The following is a 21,817-nucleotide window of genomic DNA, read 5'->3' on the forward strand; positions in this document are numbered from 1 at the left end:
AGTTCCTCCAGCAATTCTTTATCAGCTCAGGTCATCCGGGTTTCTTTACTTTTCTACGTGCGAATAGTCTGAAGAAATGATAATGAACTTGAACTTCTTAGAACCATGCAATCTTTCAACATATAGATAATATGTGTTCTTTTATGTTCCTTCAAAAATCAGCAACTCTTCATTTTCCCGCATTTACTCACTTAAGCTATCCATTTGTATTTATAGCCTTTTATTTCCTCTTCACAATTTTCTTCCCCATCAGCAAATTTAGCAGCTCTATCTCCAGTACCTCCATTCAAGTCTGATGCACCACCACTGATCTTTTAGCACACCACATGCCGCATCTTGCCAATCAGAAAATGGTCTTAATTATCTCTACTTGTTGTTTCCTGTTCACCAGCTAATATCCTATTTTTTGTGAAAATGATATTCCGTGTGCCTTTATTTTGAGTCTTTGAAAATCTATCACACAAGAGGTTATTGAGCAAAATTACTTTCTAATCATCAAAGAGACTTCAGGTGCACATAGGCAGTCTAAATGAATGGATAAGGACATGGCAGATGTTTTATGTAGAAAAAGATGAGGTCATCCACTTGGGTAATAAAAATAGAAAGGTTGTTTATATTTTAAATGGTGAAAGATTGTTCAGAGTGATTTGAGTACTCGTGCACACAAGTCACGGTAAGTTAATCTGCAGGTTCAGCAAGCATGTAAAAAAGGTATGTTGGCAATTGTTGCAAGAGGATTTAAGATTAATACTGAAGATGTCTTCCTCCAATTACAGAAGTGTGAAATCACACCTGAAATATTGTGCATAATGGTCTCTCTAGCAAAGGAAGGATATGCTTGTAATAAAGCAAACATTCACAAAGAGTTTGGAAAAATTAGAGTAAATGCAAAGATAATGTGTAACTAAAACAAGAAATTGAAGTTTTAAAATGAAGACTTGGCAATTCAGGACTAAAGTGAGAAGAATGTCTTCAGACATAAGCTATTGAATATTTAAAGTCCTCTACTCAACAGAGGTGAGAAGGCTCAGTCATCAAATTTATTTGGGACAGCGATAGATAGACTTGGAAGGACAAAGGACATGACTCCATGTTTCATAACTCTATGAAGAGGGTATGATGTTGAGAAATCTATTGCCATTGCATTCTCAAGATGTTTTTTAAAACAGCCTAATAACATAGGATTCTGAAGTCGACCCAATCCCTTTGGCCCCTCAAACTGCTCTGCCTTTCTCTGTGATCACAGCTGACCTTTTCATTTCGGCACCTGTGTTTTGTACTAACCACATGCATTTCTAAGAGGCAATTGTCTTCTGCCTTAACCCAGCCATTTATGGGCAGATGTATTTCAATTAAATATCATCATTATATTGTGGAGGTTATTGCTCTGGAACTTTGATAACCACCATTTAAAAGCATTTTTTTTTAAATTTTAAACAACATTTGTGACCTCTCAGATTGAGTATGATCTATCCACCAGATTTACATTCAGGTCCTGAAACCACAAACTAATCTGTGAAGGGTGTAGCGGGCTGGGTCAGCCCCGTATACGACAGGCTGAATTGCGTAGTGAACAGCCAGTGCGGCAGGACGCAGGGACTTTCCCCCCACCACGCAGAAGTTCTAGGCTGCAGCATCGCATTGCCAGAGGAACGACCAGGCCTCACAGCAGCATTATGACATCACTCTCATGAGCCTGGTATCTCCTCTATAAAGGAACACGCGTGGTTTGAATAAACAGAAATTATTGGTTTATTTGCTTGGTGTGGACAGTATTTATTTCAGCAGCTCTGCCTTTAGTAGTGCTACAGTGGTGACCCCGAACAGGTTCTAACATTTTTAGAACCCACAAGATGGAGCAAGATGAATCCTGCTGACTCATCTACAGCCCAAGTAGCTGCCACCAACAGATCTCCCGTGGCAGTTTATACCATAAGCGTCCACTTCCTACCATTCTGGGCAAGCCAGCCACACAGATGGCTGCAACTTCTAGAATCACAGATCACCCTGTGAGGAATAACAGCCAAGGACATAAAATTCTGGCACGTGGTCAGCACCCTGGACCCCGCCACAGCAGTGAAAGTTGCCTCATTTTTCAACAACCAACCTGTGGACATCAAGTACACAATGTTTAAACAGTTTTTCTTTGAGTCATTTGAACTTAGCCAACAAGAACTTAACATGTAGGGCCTAGGTGATTACAACCCTTCAGAACTGATGTAGGAGCTAGTGGCCCTTGCAGATGGACACACAAAGTGGTTCCTGTTTGAGGCCCTGTTCCTTTCCAAGTTGCTGGTCCACAATGCCGCCACCATTTCCAACGTGGACTTTGCTGAACTGCACCTCGTGGTGAAAGATGCAGACCAGCTCTTCCACACTCAGCAACCCAAAACCATCCATGTGCAGCCTATTTGCGCAGTTGGAGCAACAGCACAAACCTCGGCCACCTTGTGCGCCCCCTTTGCGGCCATCGCAGCAGTCCAGCCACAACATGGCGACCACAGTGACAAAGCAACAGGGTACTGCTACTACCACCATTGGTGGGGCCTCAATGTCTGGCAGTGCACTTTTTAAAGGCAGCAAACCCAGTTCAATGCAGGGAAATGAGCAAGTCAGCCACCCTTAGTGGCCTCGGCAGTTGGCAACAGAAAAGGCCTGCTTTACCTTTGTGACCGGAAGGCCCGGTGGGAATTCCTGATAGACACCTTTGGAGAAATCAGCCTAATTCCGCCTACTTTTTTTGAGTGGAAAAACAATGCCAGAGGCCTACCCCAATAGGCTGCCATCCCCACCTATGGGACATGTTGCGTGACCATTCACACCGGGAATGCTATTTTCAGGTGAGTCTGTACCTTCACTTCAGTAGGCTAGCCCCTCCTAGGAGTGGATTTCCTCCAGGCAAACAAATTCCTGGTCGACCTCAACCGATTCTGGCTGGTTAATGCCACCACCTTCCAGGTTTTCCCCTCACAATGTGCCTACACACTTACCGGCCTTTGGGAATCCACGGTCTCAAAAAAAACGAGTACACTGCACTACTCACTGTATTCCCCGCTCTACCGGCCCCCAACTTCCATGATGCAGAACCAGCACATGGTGTGAAACACCACATTGAGACCACCGGACTACCCGTGTATGCGCAGATGTAGCGACTACCCCAAGATAAGCTCCTCTAAACCAAGGTTGAGTTTGCCATGATGGAGGAATTGGGGATCCTCCACCATTCCAAAAGCCCATGGGCTTCGCCACTACACATTGTCCCAAAGAACTCTGGTGGCTGGCGCCCCTGCAGAAACTACCGCAGGCTCAATGATGCAAGGATATGGGACAGATACCCCATCCCACACATACAGGACTTTGTCGCACGATTCCAAGTTGCCCAGATTTTTTCCAAAGTCTGTCTGGTGAAGAGCTACCACCAGACCCCAGTGCACCAGGACAACGCCTGGAAGATGGCGATAATCATCTCGTTTGGCCTCTTTGAGTTCGTGAGAATGCCATTCGAGCTGAAAAACACAGCCCAAACATTCCAGTGCCTCATGGATGTAGTGGCAAGAAACCTGGAGGGGATTTTTGTACACCTGGCTGACATCATCATTACCAATCCAGATACCAGGACCCACAAAGGACATTTAAAATACCTGTTTGCCCAGCTGCAGACTTTCGGGCTAACCATCAACCCATCCAAGTGGCTGTCCAGTTTGTCCATCATTGAATTCATTGGGCACTGCATCTCCAGCATAGGAGCAACACTTTTGCCTGACAAGTTCGAGGCCATTCAGAATTTTCCCAGGCCCAAACATTCAAAAGCCTGCAGGAAGTCCTTGAGATGGTGAATTTCTATCATCGCTTCCTCCCAGGAGCAGCAGCCACCACGAGGCCTCTCTTCAGCCTTGTTAAGGCAGGTAAGTCTGCAGAGGCACTCCAGGCATCCGAGGAGTCCATAACTGTACTCTCCAAAGCCATTTTCCTGGCACATCCGGATCTAGACTTACCCCTGTTGTTAAAGGCTGACACCTCACACCAGGCAGTGGGTACAGTGCTGCAACAGTGGGTGGATCACCAGTGGAGGGTACCTGCCCAAAGACAATCTCCCAAACCTCACACAAAGAGACTGCGATTCTGGGGTGTGTGTGATGTAACAGGCCATGCCAACTCCATACACGATGAGCCGAATCACCATCATGAACATCCAGCGCAGCAGGGCTCAGGGACTCTCCTGTCCAGAGGTTCCAGGCTGCAGGAGCGCATTGCCAGGGGAATGGCCAGGCCTCACAACCGCATTATGACATTACTCCCATGAGTCTGTCACCTCTCCTAAAGGAACGTGCATGGTTTGAATAAATGGCAGTTACTGGTTTACTTGCCTGGTGTGGACAGCATTTATTTCAGTAGCTCTGCCTTTAGCAGTGCTACAAAGGTCAGAAATGTCCTGCCTGCTGGCAAAGGCTCTCTTTCCCTTGTCTTTTAACTTTGAAGGAAGAGTGTTTTTGTTTGAATGGGTCATTGCCCGAAGGAGAATGCTGTTTGCACTTTCCAGTCTCTGAAGGTTTTATTAAGATGTGCTTCCACTGTGTCCTTGTAGTATTTCTTCTTCCCTTTATTAGATCTGTGGCCATGGGAGAATTGAATGTAGAGAACTTGTTTAATGAGTTGAGAATTTTGACATTAATGCACCATCTCTCTACTAGCAAGTGTTGATCCATAAGGGTCGTTGCTTCAATGCTGGTGACTTTGACTTCATTGAGGCATTAATCTTCTGCCTGAACCCATCCATTTATGGCTAGATTTCCATCAGTATAAAGGTTACTATATTGTGTAGGTTACTTCCTATCCACATTTTGCCATGCTCTTCTGGACTAGCACAAGCTGGCCCAAAATCTTCTCTGAGAGCTCAAATATTTTGGCCAGATAGTAGTCAGATTAATCATTTGTAAATACCTGTTTGATATGATGTGGCACTTCGTGATGCCATCATCATCACCCTGTACAAAAACAAAGGCGAGAAATCAGACTGCTCAAACTACAGGGGAATCACGCTGCTCTCCATTGCAGGCAAAATCTTCGCTAGGATTCTCCTAAATAGAATAATACCTAGTGTCGCCGAGAATATTCTCCCAGAATCACAGTGCGACTTTCGCGCAAAGAGAGGAACTACTGACATGGTCTTTGCCCTCAGACAGCTCCAAGAAAAGTGCAGAGAACAAAACAAAGGACTCTACATCACCTTTGTTGACCTCACCAAAGCCTTCGATACCGTGAGCAGGAAAGGGCTTTGGCAAATACTAGAGTGCATCGGATGCCCCCCAAAGTTCCTCAACATGATTATCCAACTGCACGAAAACCAACAAGGTCGGGTCAGATACAGCAATGAGTTCTCTGAACCCTTCTCCATTAACAATGGCGTGAAGCAAGGCTGTGTTCTCGCACCAACCCTCTTTTCAATCTTCTTCAGCATAATGCTGAACCAAGCCATGAAAGACCTCAACAATGAAGACGCTGTTTACATCTGGTACCGCACGGATGGCAGTCTCTTCAATCTGAGGCGCCTGCAAGCTCACACCAAGACACAAGAGAAACTTGTCCGTGAACTACTCTTTGCAGACGATGCCGCTTTAGTTGCCCATTCAGAGCCAGCTCTTCAGCGCTTGACGTCCTGCTTTGCGGAAACTGCCAAAATGTTTGGCCTGGAAGTCAGCCTGAAGAAAACGGAGGTCCTCCATCAGCCAGCTCCCCACCATGACTACCAGCCCCCCCACATCTCCATCGGGCACACAAAACTCAAAACGGTCAACCAGTTTACCTATCTCGGCTGCACCATTTCATCAGATGCAAGGATCGACAATGAGATAGACAACAGACTCTCCAAGGCAAATAGCGCCTTTGGAAGACTACACAAAAGAGTCTGGAAAAACAACCAACTGAAAAACCTCACAAAGATTAGTGTATACAGAGCCGTTGTCATACCCACACTCCTGTTCGGCTCCGAATCATGGGTCCTCTACCGGCATCACCTATGGCTCCTAGAACGCTTCCACCAGCGTTGTCTCCGCTCCATCCTCAAAATTCATTGGAGCGACTTCATCCCTAACATCGAAGTATTCGAGATGGCAGAGGCCGACGGCATCGAGTCCACGCTGCTGAAGATCCAGCTGCGCTGGGTGGGTCACGTCTCCAGATTGGAGGACCATCGCCTTCCCAAGATCGTGTTATATGGCGAGCTCTCCACTGGCCACCGTGACAGAGGTGCACCAAAGAAGAGGTACAAGGACTGCCTAAAGAAATCTCTTAGTGCCTGCCACATTGACCACCGCCGTGGGCTGATATCGCCTCAAACCGTGCATCTTGGCACCTCACAGTTCGGCGGGCAGCAACCTCCTTTGAAGAAGACCGCAGGGCCCACCTCACTGACAAAAGACAAAGGAGGAAAAACCCAACACCCAACTCCAACCAACCAATTTTCCCCTGCAACCGCTGCAACCGTGTCTGCCTGTCCTGCATCGGACTTGTCAGCCACAATCGAGCCTGCAGCTGACGTGGACTTTTACCCCCTCCATAAATCTTCGTCCGCGAAGCCAAGCCAAAGAAAGAGAGTCCACACAAGGTAAAGTTGCTTACAGCAATTCTACTTGTTGCCCACTAATGTCAAAGTTGAAGAAAATGCTGCATTTAAAATAGGTAAATGTCCAACCATATAAAAAGTCATAATCAATGTGTAGCGTAGATAAAAGCTCACACTCGACTGGAGGGAGAACTAATGCTTTTATTAGCTTACAACACAGGTAGGGTTTATGAACAGGCTTCAGAGAGGTTCAAGGTTTAGGCAGGAAACCAGGGTTATATATGGGCACCCGGGGGAGGAGTCAGGAGTCGGGACCAGTCATCTGTTCAGGACACATCTAGTGAATCCCAGTTCACTACACAATGAAAAATATCCTCATTGCTCCTGAAGATCTATTTCTAAGGTGCCAATGTCATAAGTTTGTGCAGTATCTAATCTGTATTGTTCATTTCAAGATGTGAGTATATCCACACTTCAAGTGCAAGAAGGCAGCTTACTTATACCTATTTAAGGGCAATTCGGGATGGGCAATTAAATACTGGCTCAGCCTGAGAAGTCCACATCTTTGAGTAGATGAAAAAGTCTTTTTTTTTACTTTTATGTAAAACCCATATTTCTCTCTTATTTCAATATTTATTTTCCAATTATTATTTTGCTTGTGTATATTTGCAGAAAATCTCCATTACCCATTCACCAGCCCTATACCCAAACCTTATATGTACATCTGAGCTTGGGGCTGTTGAAACTGAAAGCTGATTGGGAAAAAAAGAAATGCAATTCCCTTATTCCTTGCACTCAGATTCCAGCATAAATCCAGTTTCCTGGGAATGCCCAAAATTGTATCACTCCCACTGTGGGATGGAAATCTGTAATTCATAAGACAAAATGTTCTGTTGCCAATATGACAATTTAAAATGTATTCAATAATAACAATTTGCAATTTGTAATTTGTAATTTGTCATTTGTCCATGTTACAACACAATAATTTATATTATATTTCTAATTTAGTAAATGTATTTACATCTGTACATGTTTTCTGCATCAGGATTCCCCAGAATAAATTTACAAATTAATTAATTCACATTTACAATAGAAACTATTATTCCATAATTAACAAGTGGGTTCCTTAGTTTGCACTATAGAGTTTACATTATAGAGATATTCTAATCCTCCAAGCAACTCAGTATCTCACATTTGGTACATAAAATGAAAATAAATCAGCCATTTAATTAGATTATGGTTAGTCTGCATTTTAGCACCATCAACACATTAAATACTGGAGGAACTCAATGGATCAGGCAGCATCCAAGGAAAGGACATAACCCTTCATCAGAAATAACAAAAAGGAGGTCAGAGTCCGAATATAAGGTTGGGAGGGAAGGAGGGAGGGAGGGAGGTGATAGGTGAATACAGGCAGAAAGGGGGAGAAATGAGGAGAAAGTGGGTGACAGGCAGGTAGAGGGGGCCGGAGAAGGGCAAGAGAAGGAGGAATGAGGTCAGGGAAAGCAAGGGGAGAGGGTGAAAGAAACAAGAAACAGAAATTGGTCAATATTGATGCCGTCTTGTTGGAGATTGCCAAGACAGAATATAAGGTGTTGTTCTTCTAATTTGCAAGTGGCTTCAATTTAGCATTACAATGGTCCATAGACAGATATGACCTAATGGAAGGGGGAAAGTGGAATTACCTAAAGTGGCATTAAAATCCATCTACAAATCTTGATTCCATAGCCCCTATTACCCTTGACTTCAATTTTTTAAAAAATATTGATTATGGAGAAACATCCCCTATTGTAAATGTGAATTTATTAATTTGTAAAATCATTCTGGGGAATCCTGATGCAGAGAGTATGTACACAAACATTTAAATATCTTGACTTCAATTTTTTAAATTTGACTTTGATCCAGTGTGTTCTGAACATGACATCATTTGTATTGCTTAAGAAGTAATCAAGTGATTTAAAAAAAATACAATGCATCTCACATGCAAAAAATGATTGAATCAAACCTGCTTTAGAACATACTTGAAACAGAAATCATGTTTTAAAATATTTTAAATTCACTTTCAATCTCTGCCTTTATGTTTCAAAAAAATGTTAAATTCAATAGTTGATGCTGAAGGTAGTGTATCACTGATTAGCTTTCTGACAATGAAGTTGTATTTTTGAATTTCATTGTTTGGCATATGATCCTTACTTTTGTAGTAACCCATTTTATTTCTACTTCTCAAACCTTTTTTTTTCCTAATTCAATGATTTTAGTTTATTTTGGGACTGTGTAAGTATCTTTGACATAACAGAAATAATTACTCAATATTGTGTTGTTCTCAAGGATAGAAAAATTAAAGAAGCTTGCAACACGAGCAAGAAGATACATCTGCCAGTGTACAGATCATTGAGATGACCGTTAAAATAATAATGATTCCTGCTTTTGATCATTCGTCAATGCATTGTACTAATACCCCTTCCCTTAGGCTATAAATAACATTTCACTGATTTCCTTCCAATTTAGTGCATGGCATTTCTTGATTTGTGACTTCAAATTCTCCACATGGATGAAAAGTACTTTCCCATCAATATGTGCAGCAAGTTATTTATTTAAATAGATATTAGAGACACTTTGGGTGAACTCTCTGAAAACACGTAAGCACATTTGTAGTTCAATCAGGTTGTTTAATACAAAGATAATTTTCTGTTTTGATAGGAAATACCATTTGTATATGAAGATTAGACTTATAGGGTCATGGAGTTGTACAGCATTGAAACAGACCCTTCTGCCCAACTCATTCATGCTGATCAAGTTGCCTGGCTGAGCTGGTGCCATTTCCCTGCATTTGGCCCATATCCCATCTGCGTACCAGTCTAAATGTCTTTATACATGCCTCTACTACTTTCTCTGGCAGTTCATTTCACATAATGGGGCCTCAATTCCCATTGTTTTTTTTTTGCTTACCTTAAATCTGTGCCCTCTACTTTTAGGCACCGTTGCATCTATGGAAAAAAGTCTATGCTGTTCACCTTATCTGTGCCTCATGATTTTATATGGCTCCACAAGGTCACTTCTCAGCCTCCTACACTCCAGGAAGAAAAATACCCCTGCCTATCATGTCTCTCCTTGCAACTCAACCTCTCCAGTTCCTGTCACATTCTTGTGAATCATTTCTGCACCCTTTGCAGATAAATGACATCCTAGGCAGCCAAAAATGCACACAATACTCAAACTGTCATATCACCAATGTTTTGTACAGATGGAATTTAGAAACATAGAAACATAGAAGATAGGAGCAGGAGTAGGTCATTCGACCCTTCGAGCCTGCTCCACCATTCAACGAGATCATGGCTGATCTTAAAGTTCAGTACCCCGTCCCCGTCTTCTCTCCGTAACCTTTAATACCCTTATACTGAAGAAATATATCTAATTCCCTCTTAAATATATTTAATGAACCTGCCTCTACTGCCCTCTGAGGCAATGAATTCCACAGATTCACCACCCTCTGGGTAAAGAAATTCCTCCTCATCTCAGTCCTAAATGGCTTGCCTATTATCCTCAAACCATGGCCCCGGGTTCTAGATTTTCCCATCATTGGAAACATCCCATCTGAATCCATTCTGTCCAGTCCTGCCAGAATTTTATATGTCTCTATGAGATCCCCTCTCAATCTTCTAAACTCCAGCGAGTACAATCCCAATTTGCGCAATCTTTCCTCATAAGTCATTCCTGCCATTCCAGGTATCAGCCTGGTGAATCGCCTCTGCACTCCCTCCATTGCAAGAACATCCTTCCTTAGATAAGGTGACCAAAACTGCACACAATACTCCAGGTGTGGTCTCACCAAGGCCCTGTACAGCTGCAGTAAGGTATCCTTGTTCCTATACTCAAACCCTCTTGATATGAAGGCCAACATACCATTTGCCTTTTTAACCGCCTGCTCTACCTGCATGCTCGCCTTCAGAGACTGGTGTACAAGTACCCCTAGGTCTCTCTGCACTTCCCCATCTCTTAATCTATTGCCATTCAAATAGTAATCTGCCCTCTGGTTTGAATTACCAAAGTGGATAACCTCACATTTATCCACATTGTAGTGCATTTGCCATGTATCTGCCCAGTCCCTCAATTTATCCAAATCACACTGGAGCTTCCTGACCCCCTCTTCCATGCACACTACCCGTCCTAGCTTAGTGTCATCTGCAAATTTGGAGATATTACATCCAATCCCCTCATCCAGATCATTAATGTAAATTGTGAACAGCTGGGGTCCCAGTACAGATCCCTGTGGCACCCCACTGGTCACCGCCTGCCACTCAGAAAATGAGCCATTTATCCCAACTCTCTGTCTTCTACCTGCCAGCCAGTTCTCAATCCACATCAATACTTTTCCCCCAATTCCATGAGCCTTGATATGCCAACTCTTATATTCAATGCCCTGACAAAGCAAACATCCCAAATGCTATCTTCAACACCCTGTCTTGGCACTTTGAGGGTTTTATGTACTTTACCTTAGATATCTCTGTTCTAGAACACTCTTCAGGGCCCTGCCATTATCTTTTAAGTCCTGCCCTGGTCTAACTTACCAATATGCAATTCCTTGCACTTAATTGAATTTCTAAATTAAAATCAGGTTAAAGTCCATTTTTCAGTTTGTAACCTGTATTCTCCTCATAATTGGATAGTGAAACATCAGTTCAGTTGCATAAGCAGAATTGAAATGAAGAAAACTGCCATTAGAAGACCAATAGTATATGTTCCTCACGACTGTGTTATGCTTCTACAGGTTGAACTATATCCTAGACCATCAGCAAGTACCACCTCACATTAACCTTGAAGAAAGCTGTTCACAAGATCTAGCATTCTCTGAGGTGTGGAATTCCCTTCACTCCGTGTACGCTGTTAGCTGTTACTGTAGGAAGTTTGCTGACATCCAGCAGCAATTATATTGTTAAGAAAACTGAGAATCGAGTCAAAGAGAAAAGTACTCACTATTATTAAACAAGGAAATCAAACAAAACACAACCTTCAATAAGCAGTTTAACCATTTTACAGAGTACCAAATATAGATTGGAACATCAAGGTAGAAAATAAGATAACGTTAACAAACATTTTTAAAAGATCATTTATCTGAGGGAATTTCGGTCACATATTCATAACTTTAATGTGGAAAATTTGGATCAGCAGCCTCTTAAAACATCATTTAGAAAGTGATTTGGAGAATTTATCAGTGAGAACAGTTCATAAATAGCTTACGTTAGCATCATACCAGGAACTTCTGAAGATCATGTAACCTTACATGAACTGTAGGCTGCAAAAACTTACACGCTATTGAGCAGCACTATATTATGACTAAACTTTTGATTTTCTCATTTACATACCAATACATATTTCAGAAATAGTCATCATTTCAAGGCAAATGATGATTATTTGGGTGCGATTACATGCAGGCTTGTACACCTCAAATTATTCAAATACTATGAAGACAAGGTTAGGATGAGTTAAGTATAATGCACAGATGCACCAAAATTCTTGCTTGCTGCAACCACACAGGTACACAAGATACATCAACCACGATAGTATAAATTACCACAATATAACAAAACAGAAAAAAAGATAATTAACAAAAAAGGGCAGATAAATAAATATTCACAGTTGCAGTTAGTGAAAGAAAAGTTGTGATGTTCAAATAGTGCAGACTGATCTTTTAGTAGTTCCAGAGTCATTTATGGGGTTAGGGCCTGATCGCTGTTAATAAAATAAACTGTTCTTAAACTTTGAGGTGCTGGACATTAGGCTTCTGTACCATCTTCCTGAAGAGATTGTGACCAGGGTGAAAGGGATCCTTTATGTTGACTGCTTTCTTGAGGCAACAAATCATATTGGTGTCTTCAATGGACAGGAGATACCGGTGCCCATAATGGACCTGGTTAGGCTTGACACTTTCTGGTTATGTTTGCCACTTCCTAATGCTGTTCAGCAGAACTCTTCAAGGATTACCTGAATGTGGCCATAAGAGAAATCTACATATACAGCCTCTCTGCAGGACAGGCTCAGCAAGTCAGTTTACCTTTCTGAAGTAGGCAGGATAAAGGAACCAATATTGACAATATTGTTCTGCAGTGGATCCCGTTCGGCAAGCTCCTTTCCTAGTGGATTGCTTTGATTTTGCAATCCTGTTGTGGATAAGGTGAGATTTTGAAAAATAGCAAGTGCTATTGGTAATTTACTGATATGGTTACAGAATTAAAAACACAAGAACCTCAATCACTCATATCCTCTGTTGGAAGCAATATGTATTCTCAAGGATGTACAGTTTTTTCTGAAATATTAGCTTCCTATTTGACTCCAAAATTCTGTCTGACATGTTGAATATTTTCAGGAGTTTTTTTAAAAAAACCTTTATTGCAAATTTCCACCGTCCACAGTGTTATATTTTCAGAAAGTATGTTTAGTTTGAAGAACTTTTCAAGACATGGGAAATATGGCTTGTTGTAGAGTGGCCATGCATACTGCACAATGAAAGGGTTGTCCATCGCTACAATCAATGTCTAACAGATTGAGAAAGGATACTTCATGGCATACATGCTATACCAATCTATTGGTGTACAGAAGTGTTGAATGTTCTTACTTGGCAAATATATTCATTCAGTTGAATCTCTTGCAGATCATTTTCCTTCAGGTACAGAATGATTTTTTTTAAGTAACATTGTCCACTGTTTTCTCTCAAACACTTGATATCACCTTCCCGTGGCCTCCTTTGGCATTCTCTTCAGATATGGCTTTAGTCCAGAATCAATAAAGCTATGTTCTGTCACATTCCACAGCAAAATTTCAGCATTATATGTTTATTCAGGCCATTTCCAATAGGTGTTCTGTGCAGAATCAAAAATGTACACAGGAATGGAACTCTGATCTTTGCCATAATCCTATCTTCATTGAATTTATAATCATCAAGAAGTTGTTATATGAAGATGACATTTGAAATGATTCCCTGCAAACCTCCACATCTGCCTTCATCTTTGACACTGCGGATTATTTGTTTAAAAATCAAAATCCATTTATTTGTAACACAACCTATATCATTACAAAAAGTTTGATGGATTCTCCTACTGGATGGTGAGCATGCATGATAGCAGACGTAATTCTGGTTTATGTTTGGAATATTAAAAGTAGACCCTACTACTTTTAGGAGTGATAAAGTTGAGGAGAATTATTTTGAATTGGTAGTATTGAGGAACATTTTATGCATCCAGGATCACAGAGAAAACATGGCATCTACAACTCTCAAATGTTGTTTGCCTGCTTTATTTCTATCACACAAAAAAAAAGCAGCCTCAACAATACCTGACTGGCTGGTTATCTTAAGGCTAGAGAATATTAATGAGATATTTGAATAAAATGTTCAAAATTATTAGATGATTTTAAAGATTATGTTGAACAAAACAGTTTCTTTTTCCAAAAAGGCTTAGCAACCAAAGAAAACAATTTTTTAAAAAGTGATTGAGAGTGAGATTGGTAAGATTCTTACTGCACAGTGAGTTGTTAAAGTTGGAAATGCACTGATTGCAAAAAAAAATGGAATGAAATTCAACTGCAAATTTCAAATGAAATCTAGGTTCTCAATAAGAAAAAAAAAATTGCAAGGATCTATGAAGAAACAGGGAAGTAGATGTAGTTTTGGCAGCTAGCATGTCATGATGAACAAACATCCTCCTTTAGTGATGTGTATGTTTGATTTTCATTGGTAAATTCAATGAATGCATGAGGTGAACATTGAACATAAACAAGTTCGAAGGCATAATGATGTTTCTCTGATCTGTACTGTGTTCATATAAAATTTCCACTCATCTATGAAGAATTGACATTTCACCACATAAAACAGTTACCAAAATCTGCAACTCTTATTTCCTTCTGAGTGCATGAAATCATACATATAGTAAATTTTCAGAGCCAAAAAGGTTATTATCACTTACTTTGGTATGAATACTTTGTTCTTCTCGAAACATAAATGCAAACACTTTAGTTAACTTTTAAGAGATAGACAGCTGGTAAGATAAAGAAGGACTTGTGGCTTTCACAGCTTCAGTAATCAGGGTTCAATCCAAACCTTGGGAATAGTCTTTGTGGAGTTTACACATTCTTGCTTTTATCTCAGGGGTTTGCCCCAGGTATTCCAGTTTCCTCCCACATCCAAAATAAATATTGCTTTGTATGTTAATTGACTACATTAAATTGTATAATATAGTTGGATGGTAGGAGAATTACAGAAAGAGGGAAATGGGAATGCGAGAGGACAAATGGATGCTGGATGTTAGCATGAACCCAGTGGAGTGATGTGCATTTTTATAAGTATGATTCTATGATTCTAATAATCTCTGCATGATACAAGCACAATAGAACCACAGAGCACTACAACACAGAAACAAGCCATTTGGTCTATCTAGTTCATCCCAAGTTATTTATTCCACCTAGACCCATGAACCTGGTCCCAGACCATAGCCTTTCATACCCTTCCCATCCATGTGCCTACTGTATTCAATTTTCTCTAAAAAGTCTAAATCAAACCCACATCCATCACTTTCACTGGCAGCTTGATCTACTCTCTCCACTCTCTGAATTAAGTTCTCCCAGCAATGGAAGATTTAAACCATGTTTTTTTTTTACTTTTGCAGCCTTTGCTTCTACAAGGCTGAGAACCTGCTTGCTTTTTAGAATCAGCAGACATAAGCTAAATTCCACCGATGGGCCAGAGATGCAGTTATCTGAAGAAAGGACATCTGTGTACCAAGAGCATTTAATCTTCCTGCTTGTTTTGGTCACAGACTGTCAGAGGCCTAGCCTTGATGGAAAATAAACTATTGTATTCAAAGTGATAAGCTGAAAATTATGTTATTCAATAGAAGCCTAGCAAGCTAGCTTGCTCGCTTATCTTTCTTACTGTGCTGGGAATAGGTGCTTGGGTAAGCAGTTTTTGGGTAATATAAGCCATGGTCCTGCTGCTGAAGTTTGAGACTCTCCAAGAGGTGGCAACATCTCTCAGCAAGAAGAAGAACTTCTAGAGTCCAGCCAACGTCTCGGTCAGGGGAGGTGGAGAAGCTGCTACCGGCACCCTGACAACATACTACAAGTGTGCAGTCGTTGCCTCGCTTCGGCAGTTGGGACCAGTCCAGGCGTTGATAAGTATAGTTGGGAAGGGCTTGCATATTGTAGTTTGAAATCAGCTTTTGAATTTGTAATAAACATTTGTATAAACTGAACTGCTCTCGGTGTGTGTGTCTATTTTCTTTCGGTTGCTCAAACACTGTGACCAATCTAAAACGAACAAAATGAGAAGTATAAGTTTACCCAAGACACTCCCTCAGCAATGAAGTTCTGTTGAAGTGCGAGAAAAAAAGCAGCAGTAGAGAATATGCAAGCTGCCACAGATTGCAATGTGATATTGAATATCTGTTTAAGTGATGTTTACTGTGAGATAACTCCTTAATTGTCAAGGGTCATAAGTTTCAATAGCACTGGGATTCAATTGCTATTCTGAATCTTTTTTTATCCATCACTTTTCCTTGACTTCATCACTCTTTCCATTCTTAAACTGTGCCACATTTTTAAATTATTTTCTGACCCTGAACAACTAAAGCTCAGCAGAGATCATAACTTCCTTCCATTACATCGTCAATACTCAATTAAAAGTTCATTATTTATTTTCAGTCTCAGCAAGGTTCCAAGGAGAACAGTTGTCATTAACCCTTTTAGACATCTGGAAGTCTATTCATGAGTAGTCAATCCAGAAGTTTGTGACATACTTACCTGTAGTTGGTGCTGTATCTTTCAATATGATTCATTGTTATGCTCTCCCAGCAACAGATCTGCAATTTGCTGAATTCTTCCAGGGACTGTCGGATCCTGCACCAAGTTTAACTGCAACATATCCACCCATTGATTTAGGATGAAGGAAAGGAAATGGAATAAACTAGGTTTTATATTATTCATAGTTTGTTTATTTTTTTTTAATTGTTTTGAAATACATTTGATTGATTTTTATTTTTAAAATATTTCCATAATTTTTTCAGTTTTAGATCTTTATTTCGTTTTTACTTCTGAAATTTCAAAAGCTCTGAGAGCTTTAAGAGCAGGAGATTAAAAATGTGGCTCTAAATGAGATGATTCCTGTATTGTTACCTTCCCTCTCTCTTTCCAACATTATCCCAATCATTGTATTTGACCAATAAGATGAATTGCAGAACTTAAGAGTATTGGTTTGTTATTCCAGTAGGACCTCCCTTCAGCCTGAAGTAGCTTAAGCAAAATTGCTGTAAATGTTATGTTTATTTTATCAATTTCTTTCTTCTCTACAAAGCAAGAAGATAGATATAAATGATTAAAAGGCATTTTTTGTGGTATAGAAGGGAAAGGAACTGCTCCAACTGTTTTATGTATATCTAGTCTTGACTGCTGGGCTCCAACCAATCTAATCTACAAAGCCAAACTGGCATGCTCGACTAAGCCCAACAGGGTTTGTACACACTATTTAAGTGTTTAAAATGGCCATCCCAGTTCATATACAGGCCAAATATGCCTGAAATATCACATTTTTATATTCTTATTTCTTATGTTTCATATTTATCTTGCATTTTCTAATAACATAAAAGGTTATTATCCCATCAATTTTATGCTGGTTCTCAGAACAATCCAAAAATTCCATTCTCCCATTCATTTTAGCACATCCCCTCTCATGTGCCCATAATTTCCATCCTAGTTCTCCTGTGTTTATTTATGTTGTGCTTGTTCTTTCATGAAGAATGATTTTACGTGGGTTCATAAATTAACCAACTTTATTTTCCTTGTGTTGGTTCCTCCATCTCCAACAACTTCCAACTGTCCTCAACTGTCCCCAGCTGACAACAACTGACAATGCTTGCGACTCTCCTCATATACAGCACTTTTTGTTTCCACCCAACTGTGTGCATTGCGTGCTGGGAAATGTTGTCCTCATTCACACATAACACATCTTGCCCCTTTACAAAAATAACAAAAGCAATACTATGTCTACATAACAAGCATATTTACAGCTCAGCGTGGACATTGGCGACTTCAGAGGTTTCTACGAGGCTCTAAAGGCTGTGTACGGCCCCTCACCCCAAGTCCAAAGCCCGCTGCGCAGCTCAGACAGCAAAGTCCTCCTCAGCGACAAGATCTCCATCCTCAACCGATGGTCAGAACAGTTCCAATCTCTTTTCAGTGCCAACCACTCAGTCCAAGATTCTGCCCTGCTCCAGCTCCCTCAAGGCTAGAGCTGGATGAGGTCCTCACCCGGGATGAGACATATAAGGCAATTGAACAACTGAAAAGTGGCAAAGCAGCAGGTATGGATGGAATCCCCCCCAGAGGTCTGGAAGGCTGGCGGCAAAACTCTGCATGTCAAACTGCATGAGTTTTTCAAGCTTTGTTGGGACCAAGGAAAACTGCCTCAGGACCTTCGTGATGTCATCATCATCACCCTGTACAAAAACAAAGGCGAGAAATCAGACTGCTCAAACTACAGGGGAATCATGCTGCTCTCCATTGCAGGCAAAATCTTCGCTAGGATTCTCCTAAATAGAATAATACCTAGTGTCGCCGAGAATATTCTCCCAGAATCACAGAGCGGATTTCGCGCAAAGAGAGGAACTACTGACATGGTCTTTGCCCTCAGACAGCTCCAAGAAAAGTGCAGAGAACAAAACAAAGGACTCTACATCACCTTTGTTGACCTCACCAAAGCCTTCGACACCATGAGCAGGAAAGGGCTTTGGCAAATACTAGAGCGCATCGGTTGCCCCCCAAAGTTCCTCAACATGGTTATCCAACTGCACGAAAACCAACAAGGTCGGGTCAGATACAGCAATGAGCTCTCTGAACCCTTCTCCATTAACAATGCATGAAGCAAGGCTGTGTTCTCGCACCAGCCCTCTTTTCAATCTTCTTCAGCATGATGCTGAACCAAGCCATGAAAGACCTCAACAATGAAGACGCTGTTTACATCCGGTACCGCACGGATGGCAGTCTCTTCAATCTGAGGCGCCTGCAAGCTCACACCAAGACACAAGAGAAACTTGTCCGTGAACTACTCTTTGCAGATGATGCCGCTTTAGTTGCCCATTCAGAGCCATCTCTTCAGCGCTTGACATCCTGTTTTGCGGAAACTGCCAAAATGTTTGGCCTGGAAGTCAGCCTGAAGAAAACAGAGGTCCTCCATCAGCCAGCTCCCCACCATGACTACCAGCCCCCCCACATCTCCATCGTGCACACAAAACTCAAAACGGTCAACCAGTTTACCTATCTCGGCTGCACCATTTCATCAGATGCAAGGATTGACAACGAGATAGACAACAGACTCGCCACGGCAAATAGCGCCTTTGGAAGACTGCACAAAAGTGTCTGGAAAAACAACCAAGTGAAAAACCTCACAAAGATAAGCGTATACAGAGCCGTTGTCATACCCACACTCCTGCTCAGCTTCGAATCATGGGTCCTCTACCGGCATCACCTACGGCTCCTAGAACGCTTCCACCAGCGTTGTCTCCGCTCCATCCTCAACATTCATTGGAGCGCCTTCATCCCTAACATCGAAGTACTCGAGATGGCAGAGGCCGACAGCATCGAGTTCCCGCTACTGAAGATCCAGCTGCGCTGGGTGGGTCACGTCTCCAGATTGGAGGACCATCGCCTTCCCAAGATCGTGTTATATGGCGAGCTCTCCACTGGCCACCGTGACAGAGGTGCACCAAAGAAGAGGTACAAGGACTGCCTAAAGAAATCTCTTGGTGCCTGCCACATTGACCACTGCCAGTGGGCTGATATCGCCTCAAACTGTACATCTTGGTGCCTCACAGTCTTCCTCCTTTGAAGAAGACCGCAGAGCCCACCTCACTGACAAAAGTCAAAGGAGGAAAAACCCAACACACAACCCCAACCAACCAATTTTCCCCTGCAACCACTGCAACCGTGTCTGCCTGTCCCGCATCGGACTTGTCAGCCACAAACGAGCCTGCAGCTGACGTGGACATTTACCCCCTCCATAAATCTTCGTCCGCGAAGCCAAGCCAAAGTAGACTAGACAGCTATTGCCCATCTACATTGGTTTTCCAACAATCACAAATTTTATATTTATATATATTCATTTAACAGGCAAAGCCTTTCTTAAAGTGGTACAACTTTTCTCTTTTGAGGTTTGACCGGGACAAATTTAACACCATCAAAATGTCAGTCAGTCACACAAACACTTAACAATATAAATATTGCAGCAAAACTTGTCCTTTTTTTTGGTTCTCGTGCCTGAGGTCATTGTTCTTACTCAGAAGATGCACGAGTTGTTTTCTGTTCTGTTCAGTGCTTGACTGATTTTTTACATAAAAAGTACTCTTTTTAAGAGGACTTGACTGATTTTTTATGTGTCTCTTGAGGGTCATATCCTAAGTTTGTGTAAGTAGCATAGAAATAACCAACAGAGCATCTGCAAATGCTTGCACTTCCAAGCGTGCTCTGCCCTTTACATTTGACTCGTGTTTAATCAAAGCATCTGCTACACATCCATCCTTTTCTTCATGTCCAGATGCCGAGCACCATGATCCAGAACTATTCCCTTCACAGGGTGTCTCATTCTGTTTTTATTTAGTGTTTCATCTCAATAATTTCAACCATGAAGAAATCCATTGACTCATTTGGTTTCTTCACTGTGAGAACAGCATCGACTACAGTCTCTGCCAAGATAACTGTTAATCGTTGTGGACTTTTGTGTGTAACAATGTCCTGGTAACATTGATAAGAGTCTCTCTACCAGTTCTTTGGATATTTTCACCTGCTCAGCATTTCCAGGGGCTTCTCCTGATATTCTTCCAAACGATGAGCTATTTCATCCTTCAAATGACTGATTTCATCCTCAAGCTGAAAAATGGTGTCCTAGGCATTAGTGATCTCCATATTATACCAATCTTACATATCTTGCATCTGACACTCAAGTGAGTCATTTGTTCCCTTCAATTCATCATTTTCACAGGTCAGTATCTGGATTTGCCTGTGGTACACATTATTTTCTTGTTTTGCCAAATGAAGAGCATTATTGTTACAAGAAGCAGAATCAATTATGTTGGCCAGCTCCTCATATAATCCTCTAATCCTATGAAACTAGTTGGAAGATCGATCCCGACTAAGCCTCTCAACAGTCCCTGCAGAATCTCTATCTCACGTTTCATATCTGAAGATGCATCAAAGATGGGACCAGAGGTTTGAACAGCTGTGTCAATTTGATTAAGTGATTCTATTAAAGCAATTCTTACAAGTGACTCCTTTTATGGTGACAAGAAAAGTGATTCTTTTGAAGAAGCTTGAAATAAAGATTCTGTCCCAGTCTTCTGGCCTGCAACAATCTGAAGTGAATCCATGAAGAATTCCTCCATTGTGTTTATCCTTCTCTTGGTATCCTCTGCCTTGCAGCACCTTACAAAGTGATTCTTCTTCCCACATTTGTAGCAGGAATTTCCACAGGCAAGACACACCTTTAGAATACATCTACCTCCACACTTGCTGCATTTGCCATTTCAGCTTACCTTTTTGCCTCATTGTTGTTCTAGGAAACTACTGGTGTTCTGCCTATCTACTTTCATTGTATGTACTGCTGTGTTTTATCCTGTGCTTGTGGCCGTGTGGTATCTGCTGCCCTACATATATTCACATCCTTTTCCAGTGTCAAATTAGTCTTTCTCTATTATCTGGAATTCCGCAAACTATTCTTTCTTTAATGAGTGATTTTACCAAATGTCCAATTCACAGGACTTACTCAGTTTGTGAATCTCGGATAAGTATTGGTTATAGTTCATACCTTGATTCTGTTCACAGGAGAAAAACTTGAATCTCACATATGTGATGTTTTTACTTGGGACAAAATGCTTTTCAAATCTTGTTATTTTGGTTAGATCTTGTTCTTGACCATTCATCTCCTAAATCAGCTACTTTGAGTAAACCTCCTTCATTCTTTTCTCACAAATTTTGGTATTTCAGATGTTTGGCGTATTTTTTCATCCCAATAGGAGAGAGTACTCCTCTTTTTCTAATGCTCACTCTTATACCCGGATTGATTATTTTTTAATAGATAATCAATGATTTCATTGATCAAATCATGTGAATATTTGGGTATAATGATATCTGACCATGCTACTTTCATTCTGTCTATTAATTTTTCTGATTTTCCTTCGACAAAAAGACATTAGAATTCTAATTCTACTTTACTTTCAGATA

At 41.2% G+C, this 21,817-nt stretch overlaps 1 long non-coding RNA gene across 1 annotated transcript in view; it reads right to left on the bottom strand.

Moving 5' to 3' along the window:
* LOC138737714 (uncharacterized) overlaps positions 1-21,817 on the bottom strand; it is a 144,729-nt gene that overhangs the window by 15,766 nt on the left and 107,146 nt on the right. The gene's annotated exons all lie outside the window — the stretch shown is intronic.

This window comes from Narcine bancroftii, chromosome 6, assembly GCF_036971445.1.
Source record: "Narcine bancroftii isolate sNarBan1 chromosome 6, sNarBan1.hap1, whole genome shotgun sequence".
Taxonomy (NCBI): domain Eukaryota; kingdom Metazoa; phylum Chordata; class Chondrichthyes; order Torpediniformes; family Narcinidae; genus Narcine; species Narcine bancroftii.